Below are 26089 nucleotides of genomic sequence, written 5' to 3' on the forward strand. Positions count from 1 at the left end.
GAACTGATTTCAAATCAAACTCTAATTCTAATTGTTGAGGATTAAATACGTAGCAGAGGACATGTTATTGTATTGATGAGTATGTAGACACTGCGCCCTTATGCGTTGTAGTGGAGCAGCTTTACTTATTCTTTAAGCCAATGTGTCGCGGTCGCCGAAGGATTGATGAATACTTGAAATGTTTATAGAAGTATATAATTGGAAGTTTTTATTGGTATGGCATCCAACCTCAAGGAAGAACTACAACTTAAAGTAAAACTTCAATCCTGTGATTGATCGCCTAAAGAAAGCCAAAGGAATGTTATAAATATATTTAATATCGTATTAATTGCCTTGAGAGATTTGAGATCACCACAGAGAAGATATTATAAACAATTGGATGGCAGATCTTTCACTATAGTCACTTAATAAGAGGCTTCGAGTTTATACCATTAGTGTGTTCGAAAAATCTATAACAGGAATCAGATCCTTATTCAGTTTGTAGGCTTAGACTTGTTTTTCAAACAACTCAATCAAATTAGTATTTAACTCTATTAAAAACAGGACTACGTTATATTAAGCGACAACTACGATAAATTTGGAATACTGAAAATCTGAAACACATACAATGTTTTGAATTAAATTGCGTTATACAACGAATATCACTCTTAATTAGGTTTCTTCTCACTTCAGACCTATACTTATGTATATATATAGAAATAAGTCCAGACTGAAGTCATGGATTTTTTATGAAATATAATTGAGTTGGGGAAAAGCGTACGAATCGTATAGTCAGACTCAGACAATTATCTTTTTTTTCTTTAGACAATTATATGAACAATTCATTCCGATATCAGACATTATTATCGTACTTGATATAGCATTTGTCTTCACCAATAGTAAATTTGAGCTGTCTGTTATCATAGAAAAATACTTCACAACGAAATAGCTGACGAGTTGGTCAACACTAGGGAATTATTGATAAAATTGAGGAGGATATTATGAACAGCCAGGAGAAACCCCTCCTTGGACTTTGAGCAGCTCAAAACTGATATACTGTATATTACTGTATATTTTTCTTTGACTCTTTTGCATATCTGTTATTGGACTTTGGGACAGCCTCAGTAACGGACCATAGAAAATCTATCTAAACATACATTTTTTTCCAAAAATGTGTCCAAATAATAGGTCTTTCCAAACGATCTTTAAATTCCTTTCACTTTAAGTTAATTAGTAATGTAATAATTCCAATTTTAAGTCAACTCTATTCCAAAATATTTTGTAATTAAATATCATCGAGAATATCTAACGAAAAGTGCATTAAAATCAGTAGAGAGGTTCTCGAGTTTGTATGGTTTGTGTCATCATTTTGTAAGATTTAAATCTTTTTACTTATAAAGTATAATTATTAATACGAATAATTTTCGACTGTCCCTCCGTGTCCCAAACAGATCCAATAGATGTGATATTAAATAGAATGAAATATAGATTGTGGTACCAGATCTATAATATTAACTCACCATAACTCTTGTGGAGTTATTTGAAAACCATTATTAAAGTGAATGATACAACGATTATGCGCCTAGATTTCTTAAATTAATTCACACTAACTCTTGCATACCTCTTTGAAAAGTAAGTTCTATGCCAGCAGTCTTCGGTCCATTGATAGCTCAAGGTTTGTCTTCATAAAGAAAACATCGCTCATAAAAGTTACGGCTTGATAAATATTGGCAAATTGGCAAATATATCCCTTCCGCTTTCTTGCTCTTTATTCAATGCTTTAAAAAAAGGGTTGCAGTGATCGGATTTAGTTCAAATATGCCCCATTTCGTTTAATAATCTGTTACCATCTAGACGGCAATTTCATAATACCCCCTCGTAGAAGCCACCCTCCTTATTTGCGAAGAACTCGGACAGGCAGTTTTCACAAGCCTCTTTAGAGTTCAACTTTACACCACCCAAGACAGGAACAGGTGGTAATCACTTGGCGCTATGTCCGGGCTATATGGTGGATACGATAAATCCTCCCATCCGAGCTTCCCGTAGCTTCTGACGAGTCATCAACGAATTGTGTGGTCTGGCGTTGTCCTGGTGGAACACTACACCCTTCCTGTTGGCCAATTCTGGACGCTTCTGGTCGATCGCCTGCTTCAAGCGGTCCAGTTGTTCGCAGTAGATGGTAGAGTTAGGCATCTGGCCATATGGGAGCGGCTCATAGTGGATGATTCCCTTCCAATCCCTCCAAATACACCGCAAAACCTTCCTCGCCATCAATCCCGGCTTGGCCACTGTTTGGGACGATTCACCGGCCTTCGACCACGACCGCTTTTCATTAGATATTGTCGTATGTGATCCATTTTTCGTCGCCAGTCACTATCCGCTTCAAAAATGGGTCGAGTTATTTCAGTTTCAGCAGCGTATCGGAGGGGTTGATTCGGTCCAGACGTTTTTTTTTTTGTAAAATCATGCGGCATCCTAACATCAAGCTTTTTTGTGTATCCAGCCTTCGGCAGATGGTTTAAAATGGTTTGGTGACTAACTCAACATCTCCTGGGCGATATCACGAGATGCCACATGCCGGTCTAACTCGATGTTTTCCATGGTTTGATCGGTATTCGTCGTCACAGGTCTTCCGCCGGCTGGCTTATCCACCCTCTCTGAATCGTCGAAACCATTCCTCCGGAGTTCGAAGTACCATCCGCCAAAACACCATTAATCTCACGGAACGTTTCTCTAGCGGAGTGAACTCCACTAAGCATGGATAGAGTCGCTTTTTAGGTTATGTCAAGACCTTTCAAAGGCGTATAGTATTGCCAGATACGAGCTTTGTAGCGCTTTATACATAGCCGCGAAATTCAAAGAAAAAAAGCGGGAAGGGAGATATAATTATAAAATTCTTACTTAAAAATACTCTGAATAAATTCTTAAAAATTAAATTAAACGAAAATATTCTCAATCTAAAAGTACCGTTTACTTTTTTTCGAATTTCTTCAAGGTTATATATCTCCATAAAATATGACTAATCTTATACATATTAAAAATATATATTTTTAGTTTTTACTCGGTATTCCAAATTTGAGCTGATATTCCTTAATAAACTCACTTTCAAAATATGTTCTTAATAATAGGTTAATGACTGTATCGTATTTGAGTGAAACGAAAATCCACTGATAAGACAATCGAAATCATTGCTCTTCTGTGCTACAGTCACACATGACTATACATATATACAGGGTGTATGCATTTGCAGCACATGTTAGATTGAACTCTGGGGCATTGAGTAAATCACAGCATAAAATGCAAATGCTCTTTTCTCTATGTAAAAAGAAACTAATTTGTGACTAAACCAAAAACATTTGCTTTAAAAACTATGCCGCAAATCTGCAGCGACAGCGTAATAATGCCCAAACCTCTTATCGCTAATTGCGCGTACAGATGAGCACCCAGAGATGAGACACTCAGCCATGTGTTGGTGGACACATAGCGACAATCGCACCGCCTCTCAATTCTTAACACTGTCTGTGTAACAATTCATCACATTATTGTTGTTGTTGTTTTGTGCTTTAGTTTGATTTTTTTTCTGAGTGTAGAACGTAAACCACCCAATCGATCCTCATCGATCAGTTCAGTTCAGTTTGTCAGCGTCTGTTGTGTCTTGATAACGTTCTCACTTGTACTTACATTGTCTACTTAATCAACTAAGCGATTCTATATATTATATATAAATTAGAATTCAAAATTTACTTTCTTTATTTTTGGTGTTTTGGTTAAAGTTTTTTAGTGCGTCGTCAACCGCTAATCCCGTACTTGTACGCTTAGTTTTGTGCTGCATCACGTAATACATAACGTTGTAACTAGTTTGGTGTGAAATTGTCCAATGCGAAAGAAAGTGTTGTTGTCTACGTTTGGCAGAAAAATCGATTTTGAAATTTGTCAAAAGCTGTAAAACGCTAACGTCTTCCATATACTATATACTATACTATATATTTATATATATAAAATAACGTATTGCATTCGTTCGTTACGTATCTGTATTGTTACGTCACTTATCGTAACGTATTGTCTTCAGCGTTTTGCAGTCGTGTTTAATAGCTTTAGAAATCTGCGTGAATTTGTGCCGAAAATCAGAAAAAAGCAAAAAAAAAAATTAAAAATCATTTGAATTCATTATTTGCGCTTTATTGTGGGCTTAACTGTGCTTGGTGTGCTACGAGAAAAGAAAAAAAAATTATTTAAAAATCAAAACTGTCTGAGTTCGCTTAGTAGACACATACCTAATACATATAATTTATAGAATTCTAGTAAACTTGTATAGTTTTGTAACATATGTGAGTATCTAGTTCTAAAGTTCGTTCCGAAATGTTTTGTCTTGCTTTTTTTCAAGTGTTTATTTTTATATTATTCATTAAAAATTTTCTCGAAACTAATCAAAATGCTGTAAGCCCAGTGATTACTGATTATTTCGCCTTGCGAAATTTGTGTGCAAATGCAACCCTTCACTAATACACATTATTTATTTGTGGTTTATATGTAGTTTTTATTTGTTGTTGTTTTTCTTTTGTGGGTTTTGATTTCTTGCTGATACAAAGACTCACACATATTTATATGGAAAATTTTATTGTTTATTCGCTATGTGTTGAATGTGACATGCGATTGCTGTTTCTATGTATGTATTATAGATTTATGTAAGTAGTAAGTGTCGAGGTTATTAAATTATAACAATTAAATATATATTTGTTGAAGCATCAATGTTGCACGTGACTAAAACATTTATGATTCAGATTTCTTTTTAATTAATATTTGTTAAATGTGTTTCAAGTCCCTAATCAACCTAATTAATATGTTATCTCGCAGTGATTCCTTGACTTTGAAATAAATTAAAACAACACAAGATTTCTTGCAGTACATCTAGCAGATAGCTCGTCATATCAATAAAATATTGAATAATAATATAATATCGGTAATTCTTCAATAAACATCTAGTGCATCTAGAAATTTCGTTGATCTATCTTTGTTTATAGTAAATATGATGATAAAAAATCCTTTGTTAAGGCAGTACTGCTTTAGAAGCCGAAAAAGCGTTTTTTGGCATTTTTTTTTTTGAAAGGGAAGAAAATGATTGCGGTAAACGGAAATTTAAGACGATAGTGTACTATTTTAAGGCTTAAAAACAATGTTTATTATAAAAAAAAATTGAAAGTTGTAAGTAATTTTCTGGAGCGCCTGGAGTCTGCACTTGTAAATCGGTGCCGGTGATGGAGGTCGTGCGATGCATCTGAAACCAATTTTTTTTTTATTTTTATAAGTTTCTTTTCTTTATGAACTAAAAAATACCGAAGAAGTTTAAAAATTCCATATTTTTTCGAAGTTTGAAAAAAATTCACTTTTTTAAGAAAAGAAATTGACTTTAAGTTGCAAAACAAGTAGTTTAAATAATACTTTTGTCCAACTTTTTTAGTTCAAATAGAAGATAATTTAATACTGAAGCTAGATCACTTTTGTTTTTTTTTCGATCGGACATATGAGGCATTCTCTGGAAAAAAAGCCACTTGAAAAAAAAGTTCTTTATTTTCTTTGGCAATGATATATCTTATAGTATATGTAAAACCTATAATAAAACATATGGTGTTAGGTCTGTGTAATGCGGGGTTGCCATACTGTAAGGGGCCAAAGTTTTTTGTAAAAAATGTTTCGAACCGCCATAACTTTAAAACTAATGAAGAGATTTTAAAACACCATGTGACTTTTTTATACAGAATTTCTCAAACATTAAAACTGTGTATCGTAGAAATTTTTAATATTAATATTTCATAGCAAAAATTCAAATTTTTTTTTTTGGGATTTTTAACTCTTTATGCGCCCTTCAATTTTTTGCGAATATATCATAAAATGTTCCTGTCATCACCTTTTTACCCCCCAAAGGGAATTTTGGGACAGCAATATTTGTATGAGCTACAAATAAAAAACCAACTCAGAACATGATGAAAAATCATTGATTTATGCACTATTGTTATCTGCATTTAGCGTAACCCAGGATTAACGATGTGGACGTAGCAGACATTTAATCCCTTTTGGTTTTTTTATTTTTTAATTTTTTTGTATTTCTCAAATTTTTAATTTTTTTTTTGTTTTTTTAGTTTTTGTTTTTTTATTTAAAATTATTACGTTGATTAGATTCAAGTACGATTTAGATTAGATTAGATTAGATAGATTAGATTCAAGTACTTGAATTCAAGTAAAAATGAAAACTCGAGAAAACGCGCTGTAAAGGTCTGTCTGAGCATTCGCATCTGCTCGATGCTCGGCCACTAAAACTGCTCTAGCTTCGAAAATATGTCGAATTGGCCTCTGGAATTTTAAAGACATATTCTTGGATAGTTTTGGAATACTACTTTTTTTTTGGAATTTACTACTGCCTTGATTCTAATCAAATTAACAGATGTGTGTACTGGGACAACAGGTGGAACCTAGTATAATACACACACAATTGCTGTAAACTATTTTTTACTTAATTGAATAGATATCTTGCATCAAGAAATACATTAAGGTAATAATGGTAACATTTACATATAGCATTTTTCTTCCAATCCAAAAACGTTTAGAATAGAACAATAACTATCGATTAATATGTGAGATACTTATCTTAATATTGTTAAAAGTCATACCAATTAATCGACCTGGCATCGGCTAGTATCGGCCAAAAATTCGGCATTGGCATCGAGTTTGCCTTGTACTTATAGCGCTTAAGGGGTTAGATGGGTTTCAGAGGCTGAAAACAACTGCACTTTTACAGTTTTTTTTAATATATACAATCATTTATTTCGTTTAAACAATTCAAAGTATCAAAGGTACATATTTAAACAGTATTTTGCGAAATTTTTATTAAAAGATTTTAGAAAACTCAGCCATAGGTATCTCATCGCCCATGACGTGTTCCTTTTTTTTTGGACATCATAACTCATGATAGGTGCTTCTAAAAACAATAAACTAAAAATATTTCGATAATAAATGGATTAATCTAGTTAATTAAAGAAGAAAAAAATATTAAATATTAATTTTGAATATTTCAATTGAATTTTTGACTGATTTTTAACCAAAAAACTCAATTTTTTTGGGGAAATTTTATTACAAAGACGTGTGCAAAATTTAAACATAGTCGCTTCATAACTTTTCGAGATATCGTGACCACCGACTTACAAAATTGAGTTTTGAGATAAACACGTTTAAAGTTTTATATTCTAACTGACGTGCTCTGTTAGGCGGAACTGCCAAAGACTATATTTCTAAGAATTTTACTCGGATATTTTTGGATAATATATTTAACATATTGAACTAATTAATAAGACAGACATTTTTTCCTAACTTTGAAATTTTGAAACCCAACCTTAAGGGGTTATATACAGTTAGACGGCCGAAAAAAGTGAATTCTCCAGAATTGTTTCTGAGAAAACTTTTTAATTTATTGATCCAAAAATTTATACACATATTATGGTATCTTTCAACTGTATTTTAAGACTTAGTACTAGTAAAAATATTTATTTGAAAAAGAGCTACAGCTGATCTCCAGGAGCTCCTCTCAAAAAAGACGTTATGCGGTGACCACTATATCTCGGAACTGGATAATCCGAAATTAAAAAACCAAACAGATTTCGTTAAAATAATGCTAAATCTAGTAATTAATCGAAGGAATAAGTAAAATAAATTTTTTTGATAAAATGGCGGTTTCTCAAAAAAAAAAAAAATCGATTCTTCACCGAAATTTCGGCCTTAAATTGTTTATAAAAAAAAAATATTTATCGGAGAGAAAAAATCTTCGATTAATTACTAAAAAATATATTTAAGAAGGTCGTGTTAAAATTTGAGACTAATCGGTCTAGCCGTTTTCGAGTAATGTTGGTCACCGACTTTGAAAACACCATTTTGAGAAAAACGCGTTGCCGCTCGGACCTTGTACTTCCAAGCACTCTGAAACGCCTTTTCAAATTTTTCATTTGCTTGTAACTTTGAAAATATTCACCGGAACGATATGAAATTTTCTGTGTGTATTCTTAAATATATGTACATTAAGAAAATGAAATAAAAAAACTCGATTTTTTGAAAATCTAACTGTATATAACCCCTAAAATCAATATTTTGTCTTTTTCTTTTAAATCTTTACTTTAATCGATATAAATTCTTCCGTTCACCTTCTAAAACAAGGTTTGATTCTTCTAGTAGAAATAATGCCATTATTTTTGCCTTAAATTTAAATGGTTTCTGTTCAAATATTACACATTATTTCTTCAAGTTATATGTATATGTAGTTACTAAATAGATCTGTAGTCGTTTATATTTGTTTCTCTACATTCTGCAAACTTGCTATGGATAGGTTATACGTTAAAGTATATTGTAGTTAAATATTTGATATACTAAAAGTATCTCAAAATATATTATTGCAACATAAGAATGCTAAGAGAATATTTTGCACCCAATTTGGTTCTAATAGATCAAAGAGTAATTGGAAGTACCACTGCCATTGTCCATTTATTGAGTGAAGCTCTTCTGTACTATCTAAAATTTACTTCTTTTGCAGTTTTATCAGCTTTAGTGGTTTGCGGTATATTTCCAAAAAATTCTTTTTGACTCTGACCCTGCTTACACATTTTTAAGCAACGATGCCTTCCGAATCGTGATCCTCTGTTCTAAATTTTGTAGCTTAAATTTAGTATCCTTTTCTTGTGTAACTGCATTTTTAAGTCGTTGCAGTAGTCCGTATTTAACCTACTACAATACCAATCTTCTCATATATTAGATATTCATAAAATATCTAAATCAAGTTATCGCTTGACCGAATCACCGACCGTACAGACGGATGGACTAATATTTTAAACAAAGTTGGAACAATTTTATTTAATTTATTTATATTATTTTAAAATCGGTTCTCTACTTTAGGTGAGAATCCCAGACAAACAATTATATACACATATAAAATAAAATTAAATTTAATTAAAAATATTATAGTTGGAGTCGAAGAAGAAGATTTTTTTTCGATCCGGATTTGAAATTTATTCGATCACTGGTACTTTTGACAGGATGCTTTCAGATACATAGAACCATTATCACATGAAGAAAAATTAGATCATTTATTTTATATTCCAGAAATTATATACTTAAAGATTTGAGACACATTTTTAGAACAAGTGAAAATATGAATTTTTTCACAATATTATTGAACAATTTTGTGATCAAATTATGGTGCGCTATGTCCATAGCATATCATACATCAGAAAGAGGAAAGATATTACAAGAGCGCCTTTTTCGAATGAAAGAAAACTCCTCTCAAAATAGCTGAATGAAAGAGTTTAAAGACTGATTGAAATCTTTGGATTGAACAACTCCATTTATATCAGTATATTGATCGAATCTTATTTTTAGGCTGAGTTAGAAGAAATTCTAATTCTTAAGAGTTAGGTTATAAGTTCAGTTATAAATTTCGGAATTGTGGTAAGTACTACTACCATTTTATTATTATTTTTAACTTATGTATTTCAGAAAAATGTTAATATGTGTATCCGTATATATTATAATATACGGGTATATTATAAAAAACTTTGGGAATCTCTATTTTGCATATTTAAAAGGGCAAATCGAATGAGTCGCCTTATTACTCTAAATGATTGATTTGAACATTGATTGTAAAAATATTAAATATAAAATATTGTCTTTAGATTTTGAAACCTAACTATAGTCATTCAACGATTTTTTTTTATATTTAAAAAAATAAATCAAATCCTTCAAACTATACCTCTAACTCCACTCGGACAACCCGTTAATAGTTCCTATGCATTAAGTTATACTTTGTGGTTGAGGTTCCATAGGACCGTTCTCTTTGAAACGACATTGAAGATGATTGGCTTGATGGTTATAGAATATATGTTGGACTCAATCGATTGAAGATAGAGAGAGCATTGATGGAGAAATGAGATGTGCCTTTTATATTAAATTAAGGCAAACAGACTTTAAAGAAGAGCTTTGGTAGTTCATTGTGATCTCGTACTTGATAGTTGCTGAGTTCAGGCATCTTCTGCTATGCTTTTTAATTGCCTTTTGTTCCCATATGACTTGGAACTCAAACTCAAACTTTTCACCAAAAGATTTCAAAACGTTTTCCTTTGACAAAAAAAGTTTCTTCAATTAAACTTCATAACAAATTCACATAAAAAGCGCAAACGATGTTATCATAGGTATATTCATAGACACCTAACCTCACTTCCAGTGCATGTGAGCCTGTCAAACTTTCTTGTGAACGGAATTAAGTAAACTACAATTTGTGGCGGGAAATGAGGGAACTTAGAAATGAGAAAAACCCATCAAGCAAACAAAACTCAAGTCGACAAATGAATTAGACAAACAACAAACTAGACTAGAATGACTAAAGATTACAATGCGAGCATTCACGCAGCATATAATTACTAACAACAACAACATTGTCATTGTTTGGCAGCATAAGTATGAATAAGGATGAAAAGCAAATAAATTGTAGTAGAACTTAGAGCGCCGCATTGCCACTAATGCAAAGCCAGCGTGCGCCGGTGCTTTTCGCTGATGAATGCGCAAAAAGCGAAGGAAAAAATCGGAAAGAGAAAGAGAAGAATGACGCGCAACAATGACTAAGCTGTACACAGAGATAATGGACAGGATGTGGTGGCGTGAGTAGAAGGGAGGAAGGAGGGATGGAGTGTCGGTAATCAGGATTAACGCTATACATCAACATCCGACGACTCGGCTTATAAATTATATGAAAACTTCTATGACTTTTGTTTTTAGTGCCTGGCGCACGCACTCTCTCTCTCTCTCTTTGTTGCTATTGTTGTTGTGCGAATAGTTTTGCTTGGCTAATTTCATTAAGTTAATAAACAAATCGCGAGCTCATAAATGTCAGCATGTAATGAAAGAGTTGATAACAATAAAGTAGGATGCGAAATACAATGACGTCGTGGGAGTTGTTAGAGTCAAACTAACGGTACTTTTATGCAATTTATTTGAATGAAAAGCGGTTGGATTTGATGGGGTGCGAAAGTGTGGGGTGGGGCATTAAATCTGTAGAAAGTGTGGAAGATTCTTTCTTTATTACTTAAAATTCTAAAACATATCTACTTGAGACCAAAATATAGAATCTCTTCTATTCATACAGCTTTAAGCTTTACCGAAAAGAAGTCTTACGGGCAGCGACAACTATCTAAACTGTACAAAATCTCTCACCTTTAGAATCAATATATCTAAAACTCTCACATTTGTCTTCTAAAGTGCAAGCAATCAATGAGCAAACCACTAACATTAGTATCTAAATCGAGTCAATTGCCGGGCGACTAAGACAAGCATGTCACATGCGAAAGTGTCAAGAAAGAGGAGCCATTTGAGAAGAATGTGCTGTACTGATGAGAACTGAATAGTAGTGGGAATATAAGGAAGACATGCAAGCAAATTTAGAAAACGAAATACAAAATAGAAAGTGGGCAAATCAGCAATCGACCGTTGCAGTGCAAAGACAACTATTTCAGGTGAAATTCAAATTCCAATTGGCACATTGCCAGGAGTTCACTAATCGAATAGAGGGCACAGTGTGAGTGAGAATAATTAAATTATAAAATTACATATGTATATAATATGTTAACATAATCAAGATGGGTTGATTTCTTCTGAAATTTATTTAATTTTTTTACGACTCCAATTTATAATTAATGACTAATCTCAAATATAATACCTTGGAATTAGAAGCTTCAAATTACATTGAAATAAAGACTGAGCAGATTACCAATGCCTTACCTTATGTCTTACTATAAATTAAAAAAGATCTAAGTTTTCTTAAGCTATTTTAGAAAAATATGTTCTAATATATTCGTCTATAAATCTGTAGATATATTATGTGATCTAACCACTTAGAACTTCTCATATTTTCGAACTAAAAGTTCATGAAAATACTTTACTGATTTCATGGGATCAAATATAAAGGGTGATCCATTTCGAAGTTCTCTACTTTTTTAAAGAAAAAAAAAAAACACAGTAAATTCAATTTTATTGGGGAATTATTATTATCTTCGAATGAACATTCTTTGGCATTAATTTTTTAAATTTTCTTTCAAATGTTGGCCGCGGCTACGTCTCAGATGGTCCATCCGTTGAGTTCAATTTTCGTTGACTCATTCGCAGCATTTTGACTGATAACTGGCGAATGACTCGTCATGTTTTGTTCCAAGGCTTCAATCGAAGCGGGATGTGCCGCATAGACTTTAGACTTTATATATTCCCACAGGAAAAAGTCTAACGGAGTAACCGAAGTGTTCTCTCAATAAATCAATTAATTAATGCGATGTGTGGGAGATGGCGCGATAACGGTCGCCTGGACGGTTACGTTCTCATCATTTTTGATGAAATATGGACCGATGATTCCACCGATCTACTAATCACACCAAACCGTTGCTTTATTCCGGATGATATGGCAGCCCTTAAATCTCTTCATGTTGCCCTTCGTCCCAAATGCGGCAATTTTTCTTGTTTACCATACCAGCCAGAAATAGGCCTTATCGCTGAACACAATTTGGCTCGAAAAAGTCGGAACTTCTGGGAATTTTTAAATGACCCCAAATAGTGAAACGATGTCGCATGGGAAGTTCGAGCGGCTTCAGTTCTTGCACAAGCTATTTGAATTTGAATTTGATCTCGACATAATATAAGCCAAGTCGTTCCATACGTCAGTCCGAGTTGCTGCGGACGGCGCCGAATCGACTTTCCACGGTCTTTATGTACACTCTCACCTACAGCTGCTATATTGTCTTCACCGCGTGCTAGACGTGATGTCTATTCGGTCGATTATTATCCAATAATGAATGTTGGGTCACAAGATTGGTGATGGTGTTGCGAATATTACGCTCATTAGGTCGATTATGTCGACCATAAGTTTTGAGCAGGTCGAAGAATACGAAATACATTATTTTCGTAATAAAGTTGAACAATTTGTGAACATTGTTCAGGCGTAAGTCTTTCCTTAAGGCAATGCAAAACAACAATGAACAAGTGATCTGTCAAAATAAGGCTTTTGAAAAATGTACCACTACTTGGACCACCCGATTATTATCATATTTTCGAAGTAAAAGTTCCTGAAAAAACTTTATTGATTTCATTTTTGCCATTCAGAAATATATAATTCGCGTATAACTATCAAATGATTCAGGTTTAAAGAAGCAATGCGACAGATCCCATATCAGGAGATCACATTTTGACAGTTTGAATCATAGACTTCCACCAGAAACATTTATGTTTCAACTCTCATAGAATTCCCAGATTTACCACTATTCATCCAAACTACGGCTATTCACTCTTAGTTTGATAATATTGAGTCTGAAGTGACCTAATCTGGAAGCTCATCGGCTTATGGTCTCATACAGTATATCTGTCATTAATACGAAGGTGGTAAACAAAAAAAAAAAATTAAAGTGGAATGTAAGCTAATAAGCTCCAGCAGTATGCAGGACAATCGAAGTGACATACTATACTATCTTAAAAAGAAAGGTTTTTGTGCGGCATAAAACCTAAATTAATAGGTTATTTAAAGAAGGTCTTTAGAAAAACCGAGTTAGACATAATTCAAATCAATTTCTGATAGAAGAAAAGTGCTAGAATCGAACACAATTCGTAAACACGCCTTGATAATCCCCTTAAACTATACGGGTAGGATGTCATCGGACCCTTGGGACTTAAAGAGTGATCGCTCGTGATAAGGTTCCGTCTATGCTGAAGTTGCATCAAATTGCAGTATTTTGAAAGAAATTGATCAAGAGATAGGTAGGTAGGTAGGAGTGCTGCCCTGTTTTAGTTCGGGCTCAATTAGCACTATCTGTGCCATTTTGATGCACTAGTCGTTGACCTTTTTATTTGCTATCATGTTTAAGCTTCTCGTTCAAACCATTTTGTGGTTTCGATGAAGCTTCCGTTATGCTTTTTGTAGACATCCATTCAAGGTTTGATACTTGATGGATTCCCAGTGTTCTGTGTAGGATCTGCGATAGGGCTGGGCAATCACAGAGAAGGTGGAAAATTGTTTCCTTATTCCCTGTTAGTTCGCAGCTTCGGCATATGTTATTGTAGGGCATACCCATTTTCGACGCATGTTCTCCAAGTGGCCAGTGCCCTGTAATGGTAGCAGTTAGTCTGAAAATATTGTTTCTTGACTTATTTAATAAGTCGTTAGTTCTCTTCATGTCATATTTTGGCCATATCTGTTTGGTTTGATCAAGATATAGATTGTATAAAAGTTGAGTATAAAGAAGCTTCAACGCATCCCTACTGTTTAAAGTGCAAATTTCCATATGTTTCTGAGATATCAAAGGCACAGAAATCAAAGGAGATAGTCATAAATCTGGAGGATCTTGTAGAAAGCTTTCAATGTAGTCTAATTCCGTGTCCTATCAACTGATGAGCCATGGAAAGGCATTTATCAGGCTGGAAATGAATATACTTCTGAAAAAGTTCGACCAATAATGATGAGAGTTTATCCAGATCTATTCTTTATTAAAACGGTGACAATAGAATAAACATATGAATCTTAGAAGAAAAAGCTCAGTAAAGGGAGTGAAAGAGCTTCCATACAATTAAAGCTTTCATCGCCTCTACAAAAAGCCATCAACACTTCCACAAAATATATTTTCAATCAAACTTTCATTGAAACAAATGTGTTTCTTGCTGTCGAGTTTTTTCGAAAACAAATTTTCATTATTTTTATTAAACATGTCAAAGACGCGTAGTTAATAAAAAAAATATTCTTAGTTATTAAGCACATTTTGCAAATAAAGCCAAATTTCTTAAGTGTTGTGAAGTGTACGATTTGGACAATTATATGCCATTTATTGACGAAATTCTTTGACTGTGCTCAGCTTAAATGTGCGATTTTTGAAGTTAAATTACAAGTACAATTAAATATAAATAAAAAAACAAAAAAAAAATAACAAAATATCGAAAAGTATATGCATACATATATTACGAAAAAAAATTGTAAAATTGCATGTTGGAGAGCGCAATAGACCCTTATAGGCCGAACAGGTTGAACTGACGGTCGACGGAGTAGCAAAACACCGGCTTAGAAACTGTGAACAGCGTGGACAGCTTTTAAGGTAAGTCCAAGGAGCTTTCGTTGGGGCTTTAAGCTTAAAGGTTGAAATAATCCTTTAAAGAGTCTCAAGAATTCTTCAAAACTACTTGTGCGGTATCAATTAGGCTTTCAGTAGTGCCAATTAAGCACTTTAAACACACTCAAAGGGATCTGAAGTTTTCCATTGCCGAGCGAGTGACATTACCAAATTGAGGGTCATCGTAATCGAGCCGCCTTTCAGTATTGTTTTAGCAGGTGCAAATAAAGCGTTGCAAATGACAATTCTCACTTTTATTAGACAACGTTGAGAAGCACTTACACACGCATACATACATAAATTAGTACCGTTATGCATATATGTTTGGTCAATTCAGTAGCCTCAGATCGGCACACAAGCACCACTAGAGAATACCGGACACTGTTATTGCCTCGGATACCCTACAGCTGCTGCTGCTGCTGCTGTTAGCTTCAAGTACTTACATGTGTGTGTGTGTTCTGCTTAGTGCCCATCGATGATGGTCAACTTGATAAGGATAATCGTGAAAATGAAGATGACAATGATGAGCATTAGACGATAGAAATGTCCTCAAGTGTATTTGCATTCATGCTAATGAAGCTTCTGTAGCTTACTATTCACACACACCCATTACGCACACCAACACACAAATTGCCAACAATGTCGGTCGTTGTGGTACTTGAGTGGAATCTTCGATGAGCCTTTGAGTGCGCTCGTTGCAGCATTGCTGTTGATAGCATTGTGAAAACTAAGAATACTCTACGGCAAAATGGATTGCATTTCAGTTACATGAAGGTACATACACACGTTCTTATATGGCTTTACTGTTATTTGTTATTAGTCAGATGCGTTGGGTTACAGGTGTGTCCCGGGAATATAATGAGGAAGATGCGAATATGAATATTAATTAGTGCGCAATTTTTTTTAATGATGGTAACAATAAGAATGAATTAAATGATACAACATCCTTGAGGATCACCATGATCAAATTAAAATTCTTCCTTCGTGATTATTGGATTTTGTCGTAACACTCAGAATCGTTTTATTGCCAAGCCTACAAAATTATATTATAAATTTGGTACTAAAGGATCTTGAAGAAAACTCGTTAAGATCAAGTGATTATGATAATAGATATATAGACCATAGACTTGACGTAGCCCCACAGGAAATAGTCTAATGGCGTCAAATAACACGACTGAGGCGTTCAATTGACTGAGCCATTTGGTGAGATGACAAGTTCACCAACTTGGTGTTCAATAAATCGATTTGACATTCGCTGTGTGGCTTGTGGCGCCGTCTTGTTGGAACCACATATTGTCCAAGTCCATACCATCCAATTCGGGCCATAAATATTCGATTAATATTAAGTGATAACGATTCCCATTCATGGTAATGCGCCGGTCTTGATAATCAAGGAAGAAGTACGAACCAATGACGCCACCGGTCCATTAACAGCACCAAACCGTAATTTTTTCAGGGATGCAATAGTGACTCATGAAGTACGTGTTGATTGCTGCCTGATGAATAACGCATATTTTGCTTATTGACTAAGCCATTCATTCGGAAATGAGCCTCATTGGACGTAGGATGTAGAGGTCTTAAAGTTGAGGCCACTGACTCCGAATGTCGGTAGTAAATTTTTCATTGTTCGATTTTAATAAATCGTTGTTGGAACGTCTATCTTTCCATGATGAAATGGCAAACATTACTGAAAAGAAATGTCAAAAGAGCGAGCAAAAATATTTCGTCGTTTACTGTCCCTATCGGTCTACTTTGACCCTTTTGAAAAACCCATATTACTTTCGGTATACTCAGAAGATAATAAAAACAAGGGAACTACTTCATAGAACGTTATTTTGAAGCCATGATTTAATTTAGATTAAATTTTATATAGAAGGTCTTTTCCTACCTCTATACACCGAATATAGGGGTTAAATTCCTCAAGTTAGCTTTATATCGTGCGATATACTCGAGGATATGTCTGTGATATTATGAATTTCATACTTAAAAAGTTGAATATGTGCTACTTCCTAGACATTTTCAAGAAAATCATAACTGCTAGTTGCGATTCATTTTCTTTTTTACGCTTCTTCCTCTACTTCTAGACAGCTTCTACTGTAGTTATTAGATAAGTTAAAGAAAATCAGTAAAGACTTTAGTGATTTCAATGCCTCTAGGCTGTCTATAAATATATTTCTTGTTGTAAGCACACCATTTGTCAATACGAGTAGACTTTCTTTGACTGCAGTGTTCTCCGATTCAAAGACATTGGTATTCGGAAGGCAATTCTGGTATCTAATTTTGCTGAATACCCAATATATTATATCATATATAACAAAACCTCGTACCTTCAATGGATTTGAACTGTATTTATTGATCAAAACGAGTATATAAGATATCATAATGTAATGTGTAAACCATGTTATTTGTAGTCCCAAAAGTAAAATGATAGTCATTCGCATACTTTAGCAGCCTCTAGATGTGGAATATAATGATCTTTGTTCCTCTAGTTGCCTTGAAGAATCGGATTATAAGGGATTTTTTATTGAAACTTGCTTTTATGAGTGCCATCCCTTACCTTAGATTAGTTTGGACTACAAACTGTCAGATGTCTATAATATCCCAAAGAAATAAAATTTTACAAATAAATTTAGCTACAATTACTAACGACTAGGAATAAAATTGATCAGTTATAAGAATCAAGTTTGCTTAATATACAGTTTTTTGTGTCATACTACCGAAACATAACCTACAGTATCTAACTAGGTACATACTATATATCGAACCATAATATAAAGTAGTTAATTGGATAATTTCGACTAGATTTGTTACTTTACTGACGTCACAATAGCGACAATTGTCAAAATAAAATCGATTGATTTTGGAGAATTTAATTTCTTTCCAATTAAAACTTTCTTCTAATGTCTTACTCTTCACTAAGTCCAGATTCAGATTTCATTTAAATGATTACAGAAATACAAGAATTGTGACAAAGGCAATAAATTGTGGCATACCTAATGCTCAAATCTTCTTCTGCACCTGTGCCCTCTGACCATTCATTGCTGAGTAGTACATTAAAATGTGTTAAGTGAAAATAGATTCAAGTGTTTCTCTGCAGCTATGCTGTTGTCAGCAGCTTTGAGTAAGATACTTATCCACATATACTTTATATAATGTACCCTGGTACTAAGGCTATCGATTTTTACCTAATTTTACAAAAAAATAATGCTATGTTATTATAAAATTACAAAATAGAATAATATATGAAATAATTAAATTTGTATTAATCAATTTCGGCAGAGATCAACACATCCATGATCTATACATATTTTATCTATAGTTATTTTTATCGAGAAGATTCCCACCAGCCCAACATTACAGCTCTTCTAATGCTTAATATGTATAATATGTTTATATCTATATCGAGAAGTATACCTCGTGATGTCTATAAAATAAATCGAAAATATATTTCTATCCTTTCTAAAGAGTTAGGGGAGGCGTGGGTTCCGAAAACTATTGGATTAAGGTTATTAAGCTAGTCAACTAAGTCGTTTCCATCTCATAATAGTTTAATAAACTTCTGTTAGGAATGGAACCAAATAGGCCATATAACAATCTTTGCCAGTTTATATGATTTATACCAGTTGTTTGTTCAATTCGTCATTTTACAAGCTTATTTTGCCATTCTTATCCACAGTGCATTAGTCAGTAAATCTGGTTACACACCTTAATTTCTATGTGACACTTATTCGGCGTTCTTGATTCTGTTTTTAGGCTAGTTCGCTGATTCATCACAATTTGTTGGCAAGTGTCAACCACTGCAGTCCTCAAAACTGTACATACCCTATGTTCATATATTGTATACAAATATAACATATCGTTTGATTCAAAGAAAATTTTGCCTGGCAGCCAGTATTTGATGTCATTGAAGTATTAATTACTCATATTTATTTGAGTTATTTTAAGCTTTCTTGATATTAATACTTAGGTACATATAATTTTCCTACATGTACAGGGTGACTGAATCATTTTATTACATCAAAGAAGCCGACTTCTAATTCCCAGTTCTCTACTTGTTATGTTTTAACTTTGCTCTCTTGAAAAAATATGAAATTTTGACAGTTAGTGGACTTACACTGGAGAGCTAATGTTTATCTCACTAAAATGATATAACATTTATCTATTTTACTCCTATTTTATTGTAATAATATCTATTTTTTGTTTTATACCAGTTACTTGTTTGTTGTGACCTTCCTTTATTTTCATTCAGTTTATGTCAGTCCCTTTGACGTATACCAGTTGTTTGTTCGTTTCGACTTCCTTTTAATTTTCAGTCTCATTATGTCAGTATCGTTTCTTATACCAGATTTTTTATATTGTTGACTTATACCAGTTGGTTGTGCGTTTCGACTACCTTTTGTTTTCAATGTGATTAAGTCAATCTAGTTGACTTATACCAGTTGCATCTTCCTTTTGACCTAATTTTTAACCTGATCATGTCAACCTATTTTATACCAGTTGGTTCTTCTTTTCGATTTTATTTTATTTTCAGTCTCTTTATGCCAGTATCATTGACTTATACCAGTTGTTTGTACTATTCACCATTTACGAAGTTTTAAGTAAATCTATGTATTAGGTCTTTAAATATTGGGTTGGTTTTCGATTTTATAACGTTTTAAAATTTAAATCTAAATACTACGAATTTTTTTGAAAAATATTTTTGAAATAACAATTTTTTTTATAATAAGATTTTATACCAAATTTAAGAAGCGTTGCCAAAAGCAACACCCTGTATTTCAAATTCTCAACCTCTAAATTCCTTACATTTCAAGTTCTTTTTATTCCTTTGAATATTTCCACACGCAATTTATTCGCATAAGCAGGTTTTTTACGGTACTAATTGTACCGTATCAAATGTAGCCACGTGATTCTACCACCTGCGTATAAATTATGCCCTGCTCTTCTGATGAAAGACACAGCTATAGCTATACATTCATCTTTACGAGTATACTAATATGTGTGAGTGCACACATCCGGCAAAAGGTTTAGAAAATCTGAGATTCTAGCAATTTTCTTTGCGTATTTTTAAGGCGATTTGTTGTTGCTGTGGCAGCTAATTAGCGCACAACTGCATTGACTCGATTATATGACTGTATGTATGTATGTAAGTATACACTTAATGTGGCAGGAGAAAATCCTCGACACATTTACGACTTCTTCTAATTAACTTCTCCAAGACGAGCTTTGGTACGAGCATTTGGACATTGCAGTCATTTAATTGGCTGTTGCACAGTTTCCAAGTGTCGGTTGCATGTAGCTTAATCACTTTGAAATCTTAAATGTGCTTCGTCACTTGACTTAACGAATACACACATGACTGTTTGCTTACACATTTATTCGTAACGACAGTATTTGGTCGAAGGAGCACTTCAACGACTTACCGTCCAAAAAGAAAGGGAAACATTAAAGGGTAAAGTAAATGTTAGTTGGATACATAATACACTTATTTATATTGAATTTCATTTAATTAATTGCTTAATAAAATATATTACTATTCACCACAGTTGTAACTGTAAATAACTGTATCTTTTAGTTCCACGCTCTCCTTTTATAATAGACACTTTTTAAGGTTTGGACCTAATGCTATAGCTCAAATTGTGGAACAGTTGTAGTTCAACTCCTGAAGCTTAGAACTTTTATACCAGCTTCTTTTACTACTATCTTAAATACAGGGAATGGAAAGAATCTTTGCCTCTTTAAAGGAATTTAATATTAATTAGAACTGGATTTCAGAAAAGGTTAGGTCAATTTCGAACTGTATACATAATCCTTAAACCATTGAAATTCCTTGGTTGGGCTATTTGAATTACTACATTTTCTAGTAAGCCAATGACAAAAGAACACGCGCAGAAACAAAACATGTTTTCTCACGAGTCGGTCAGTAAATAATTGAGCATCTTTGACTACAGTAATTTAATATTTAAGAAATAAATCAGAAAGAACTGGGAAAGAATCTCAACCAAAATCAATGAAAACACCAATAAAACCTTTAAAATGTGGTCTCAACTTGAAGTGATCCACTTCTATAGATAAAGTGCTGTATTTTACGTGGTAGTGAGAACAAAACAACAAAATATTTAAAATATGTAATAGGTTGAGACCTTATCATAATGATTCGCATCTATATCATACCCGAAGCAAATTATAATGTCTAATTACAGAATTTTTCCTATATCAGTAGCGCTTCAGCGTCCAATATCTCTTTTCTTGGATACTCTGATATCTCTTCTTTAAGATACTTCTAGGATCTTACATTTATCGGATAACAACAAGACGAACAACACAAATAGGCGGAGAACTGTACATAATTTCAGACAATTTTGATATTTTCAGCCTTAACCTTACCATTTATAAAAAGCCTTGCTTTATCTAAAGACCCAAAACAACTGAAGCTAAAATAGAACAGAAAAAAAATTCCTATAATATTCAGCTCCTTTTTTTAATACTTGATCAGCGTGTTTCAAGTAGGTAGAAGAGTCTGAAGATGGCTTCGAAAATTTACTTATTTTATTTTCCAACCTTCTTTTTTATTGAATCTACCAACAAGCTGCTTCTTTACTGTTGTTGTTGTAGGGGCATAAAATATTCGCAAAATATAAATAGATTAGAAATTTGTCTTTGGGCGAATAAAAATCGGGGACCGTTCGGGTTAGGTAGAACCGACTGTCATGGGAAAGGGTTTATTCTTTACTGTCGTAGACACTGCTTACTCGATTATAGTCGAGTTAACAACAGCGAGCCATTCATTTTTTCGTTTCGCTGTTTGACGTCTATTGAAAAGACGAAGTTAGACCTGGTATCCACCTGGTCTTTCCAACGTAGTGGAGATCTTCTTCTTCCTCTGCTTCCACCAGTGGGTAGGTAGGTAGGTAGGAGTGCTGTTATAGTTCGGGCTCAATTAGCACTGTCTGTGCCATTTTGATGCACTAGTCGTTGACCTTTTTATTTGCTATCATGTTTAAGCTTCTCGTTCAAACCATTTTGTGGTTTCGAAGAAGCTTCCGTTATGGTTTTTGTAGAAATCCATTCAAGGTTTGATACTTGATGGATTCCCAGTGTTCTGTGTAGGATCTGCGATAGGGCTTGGCAATCACAGAGAAGGTGAAAAATTGTTTCCTTATTCCCTGTTAGTTCGCAACTTCGGCATATGTTATTGTAGAGCATACCCATTTTCAACGCATGTTCTCCAAATGACCAATGATGATACTGTGCCTTGACTTATTTAATAAGTCGTTAGTTCTTTTTATGTCGTATTTTGGCCATATCTTTTTGGTTATTTTGAATTTTGTTATATTTTTCCATCTGTTATTTGCTAACTGTTGAAATTGTACATTTAGCTCTCGCCTGATCGGTCCTAACGGGCTTGGTATTAATTCTGCCACAGATTCGTTTAGAGAAGCTCCTGTCTTTGCCAGTTCGTCTGCTTTTTCGTTGCCGAAAATGGTCGGGAACCCAGATCAAGTCTAGGAGCTTGTCTTCCAGCGACTTCAGTGCCTTCTTGCAGTTTAGGACAATGCTTGAAATAGTCATGGGCGAGGACGATGCCAGGAGAGCCGCTTGGCTATCCGTGTATATTGTTGCTTTATGTATCCTCTCATAGTTATTCAATAGAGCTTCGCAGGCCTTCTCTATGCCTAGTACTTCCGTTTTCAAGATGCTAGCTGAGTTTGGTAAACGGATAGAGAGAGAGAAATGTCCAGATCATCGGAAAATACTCCCGTGCCTACAGTGGGTACTTCATCGAACACTTTCAAAGCTGAAGTGCTTTCGCAACCAGCGTAGAACTATGTCAATGTCGTCGTATAACCCATACAGCTCAACGTTCCATCGTCTGCTGTATTCGCCATTGCCAACATAGAAAAAACCATATATTTTCCGCAAAACCTTTCTCTTGAGAACTCCTAGTGGCACATTGTCTCATCAGATGTTGACATCATTCACGCTTCGACACTATAAAGCAGGTTGGGAATAATGAGAGACCTGTAAGAGTTTGGTATGTGTACTTAATCCAAAGCACCTGTTGGCAAGAGTGATTCTGCATTGAATTTCAAGGCTTATTGTTATTAGTGTTAATGCTGGATCACAAGTAGACGAAATTATCTATAACTTCAAAGTTTTGACTCGTTGTCTCCGTTCACTACCAAAGCCATATGCTTCGAGGTCTGGAAAAAGCAGAACTAACGGAGCACTTGTTGAGTCCAATGATATCGTATTCATTGTCTCTCTTTTGGCCCCGAGCGGACTTACAAATCAAAAGCTTCGAGAATCTTTTTCAACTCTCTTTGTGTAAAACAGGATACATTCTTCTTAACAATTTAAATGTAGCGGTCTTCGATTCGCCATTTCTTTGCTTTCATTTTCAGAGCTTGAATCTCTTTAAAAATGGCATCTAAAAGCGATAACAAAGTTATACGGTTGAATTCATTATACCAGTCTCTTATTTTTATACCAGTATCTTACTTTTGTACCCAGTACCCAATTGTTACCCCAGTCTCTTATTTTTATACCAGTATCCTATTTTTATACTAGTCTCTTATTTTTATGCCAGTATCATATTTTTAGACCCGTATATTATTTTTATACCAGTCTCTTATTCGTATACCAGTATTAAAAGTTTATACCAGTATTGAGAGTTTATACCAGTCCCTTATTATTATACCAGTATTAAAAGATTATACCAGTTTCTTATTCTTATACCAGTATTAAAAGTTTATACCAGTCTCTTATTCTTATACCAGTATTAAAAGTTTATACCAGTCTCTTATTCTTATACCAGTATTAAAAGTTTATACCAGTATTAAGAGTTTATACCAGTTTCTTATTATTATACCAGTATTAAAAGATTATACCAGTTTCTTATTCTTATACCAGTATTAAAAGTTTATACCAGTCTCTTATTCTTATACCAGTATTAAAAGATTATACCAGTTTCTTATTCTTATACCAGTATTAAAAGTTTATACCAGTCTCTTATTCTTATACCAGTATTAAAAGTTTATACCAGTCTCTTATTCTTATGCCAGTATTAAAAGTTTATACCAGTCTCTTATTTTTATATTTTGGCTATCTAATGCGATTTTTGTTGTTTTGTTTAAATATATTCCTGAAACGCTCTGGTTCTAAACTTGATTATGCATATTTTCCTCACAACTGTAACAAGTTATCGAATTTTATTCACAAAAAAACTCAAACTCTACGCATATATTGATAAACGATACTTACTGCTTCGTCTCTAAGCAGCGGTATTTCATGTTTTATTTCGTATTTATAGTCGGAAACTTTACTTGCACAAGTATTTACATACATAAGCGGACCTGCCTGGCGCCATACACCATTGTAATTTGTCGCATGCATTTTCATTTTTATCTATTTTCTACTGCAGATAATTTTCTCAACAGCAAGAAAAAAATGCGCACTTAAATTTACCTGCGCTGCAAGGCACTATCTCTGTGTATAGCATATCTGTATGCAGCTGCTTGGCAAAGTCTTTGCTAGCTTGGTGAGTCCCTCGGCAACAGTGTCTGAAAACTTCCAGTCACCTTATTGCAACACAGTGACACATCCTTAGGGCATGCTTGACACTCGCTTGCATTATGCTCCTTTGTTTTTATTGTTATTTGAGCTGCTGGGAGCTTATGCTTTTGAATATTTTGTCAGAATTTATCTTTGAATTCAATGCATATTAATGTGTGTATAATGAGCCTGCGGCTGCAATCGAAGTTCAGCATGAAAATGAGGTTTATTATTTCATATCATAATATTAATATATAATAATGTTACATTGCACTTGAGAGGAAATGTTGGTACTATTATACATGTTTCATGCTTTTATGTATGTGTGTGTGTCGTATGTGTCAGTATACTCTTAGCTGGAGGACTTTGAAAGTTTGTATATGCAGTTTCTTATTCATGTTTATTAAAATTGTCATTGTGCAGTTTCTTATTATATTTAATGCGGGTTTTAGTAAGGATCTTGATATTAAACTAATAAGATAATTGAAAACTAGTTTTTGTTTTTTTGTTTTATATATTTTTCCTAAGATATTATTTTAAAACATGAAAAAACGTTAACTTCGGCTGTACCGAAGCTAATATACCCTTCACAGGTGCATTTTTTTTAGTAACTATGTTTTTAAGCAAATCTAAAGACGTAAGAAGTAAGTGAAAAAAAGAGAACATTTTACTAATTCTTTTTAGTCGGGTTGTTTGCTAGAAACATTAGGGTTATATAGTTAACCGATCTGAACAATTTCTTCGGAGATTATGTTATTACCTTAGGCAGTAATCCATGTCAAATTTCGTGAAGATACCACGTCAAATGCGGAAGTTTTTCATACAAGCCTTTGATTCCGATCGTTCAGTTTGCTTGGCAGCTATATGCTATAGTGAATCGATCTGAACAATTTTTTCGGAGATTAAATTATTTCTATGAGCAATAACTCACACCAAATTTCGTGAAGATATGTAGTAAAATGCGGAAGTTTTCCATACAAGCCATTGATTCCGATTGTTCAGTTTGTATGGCAGCTATATGCTAAAGTGAACCGATCTGAACAATTTTTTCGGAGATTAAATTATTTCTATGAACAATAACTCATACCAAATTTCGTGAAGATATGTAGTCAAATACGGAAGTTTTCCATACAAGCTCTTGATTCCGATCGTTCAGTTTGTATGGCAGCTATATGATATAGTGGTCCGATATCGGCAGTTCCGACAAATGAGCAGCTTCTTGAAGAGAAAATAACATCTGCAAAATTTCAAAACGATATCTTAAAAACTGAAGGACTAGTTCGTATATATACAGGCAGACAGACGGACATGGCTAAAACGACTCAGTTCAACATACTGATCATTTATATATATACTTTATAGGGCCTCCGACGCTTCCTTGTGTTACAAACTTCGTG

The 26089-nt window shown here is 33.8% G+C and overlaps 1 protein-coding gene across 4 annotated transcripts in view; it reads left to right on the top strand.

Annotated features, from left to right (window-relative positions):
- The first annotated feature begins 3639 nt into the window (after positions 1-3639).
- LOC105216537 (CUGBP Elav-like family member 2) overlaps positions 3640-26089 on the top strand; it is a 309490-nt gene continuing 287040 nt past the window's right edge. For 2 of the 4 annotated variants that reach the window (XR_008470569.1, XM_054227861.1), the window contains exon 1: positions 14168-15125. The gene's annotated coding sequence lies outside the window, so the exon portion shown is untranslated. Of the gene's footprint in view, positions 4308-14167; positions 15126-26089 lie in introns of those variants that run through there. The other 2 variants (XR_008470570.1, XR_008470571.1) reach the window with 2 other exon arrangements.

Source organism: Zeugodacus cucurbitae, chromosome 3 (genome assembly GCF_028554725.1).
Source record: "Zeugodacus cucurbitae isolate PBARC_wt_2022May chromosome 3, idZeuCucr1.2, whole genome shotgun sequence".
Taxonomy (NCBI): Eukaryota; Metazoa; Arthropoda; class Insecta; order Diptera; family Tephritidae; genus Zeugodacus; species Zeugodacus cucurbitae.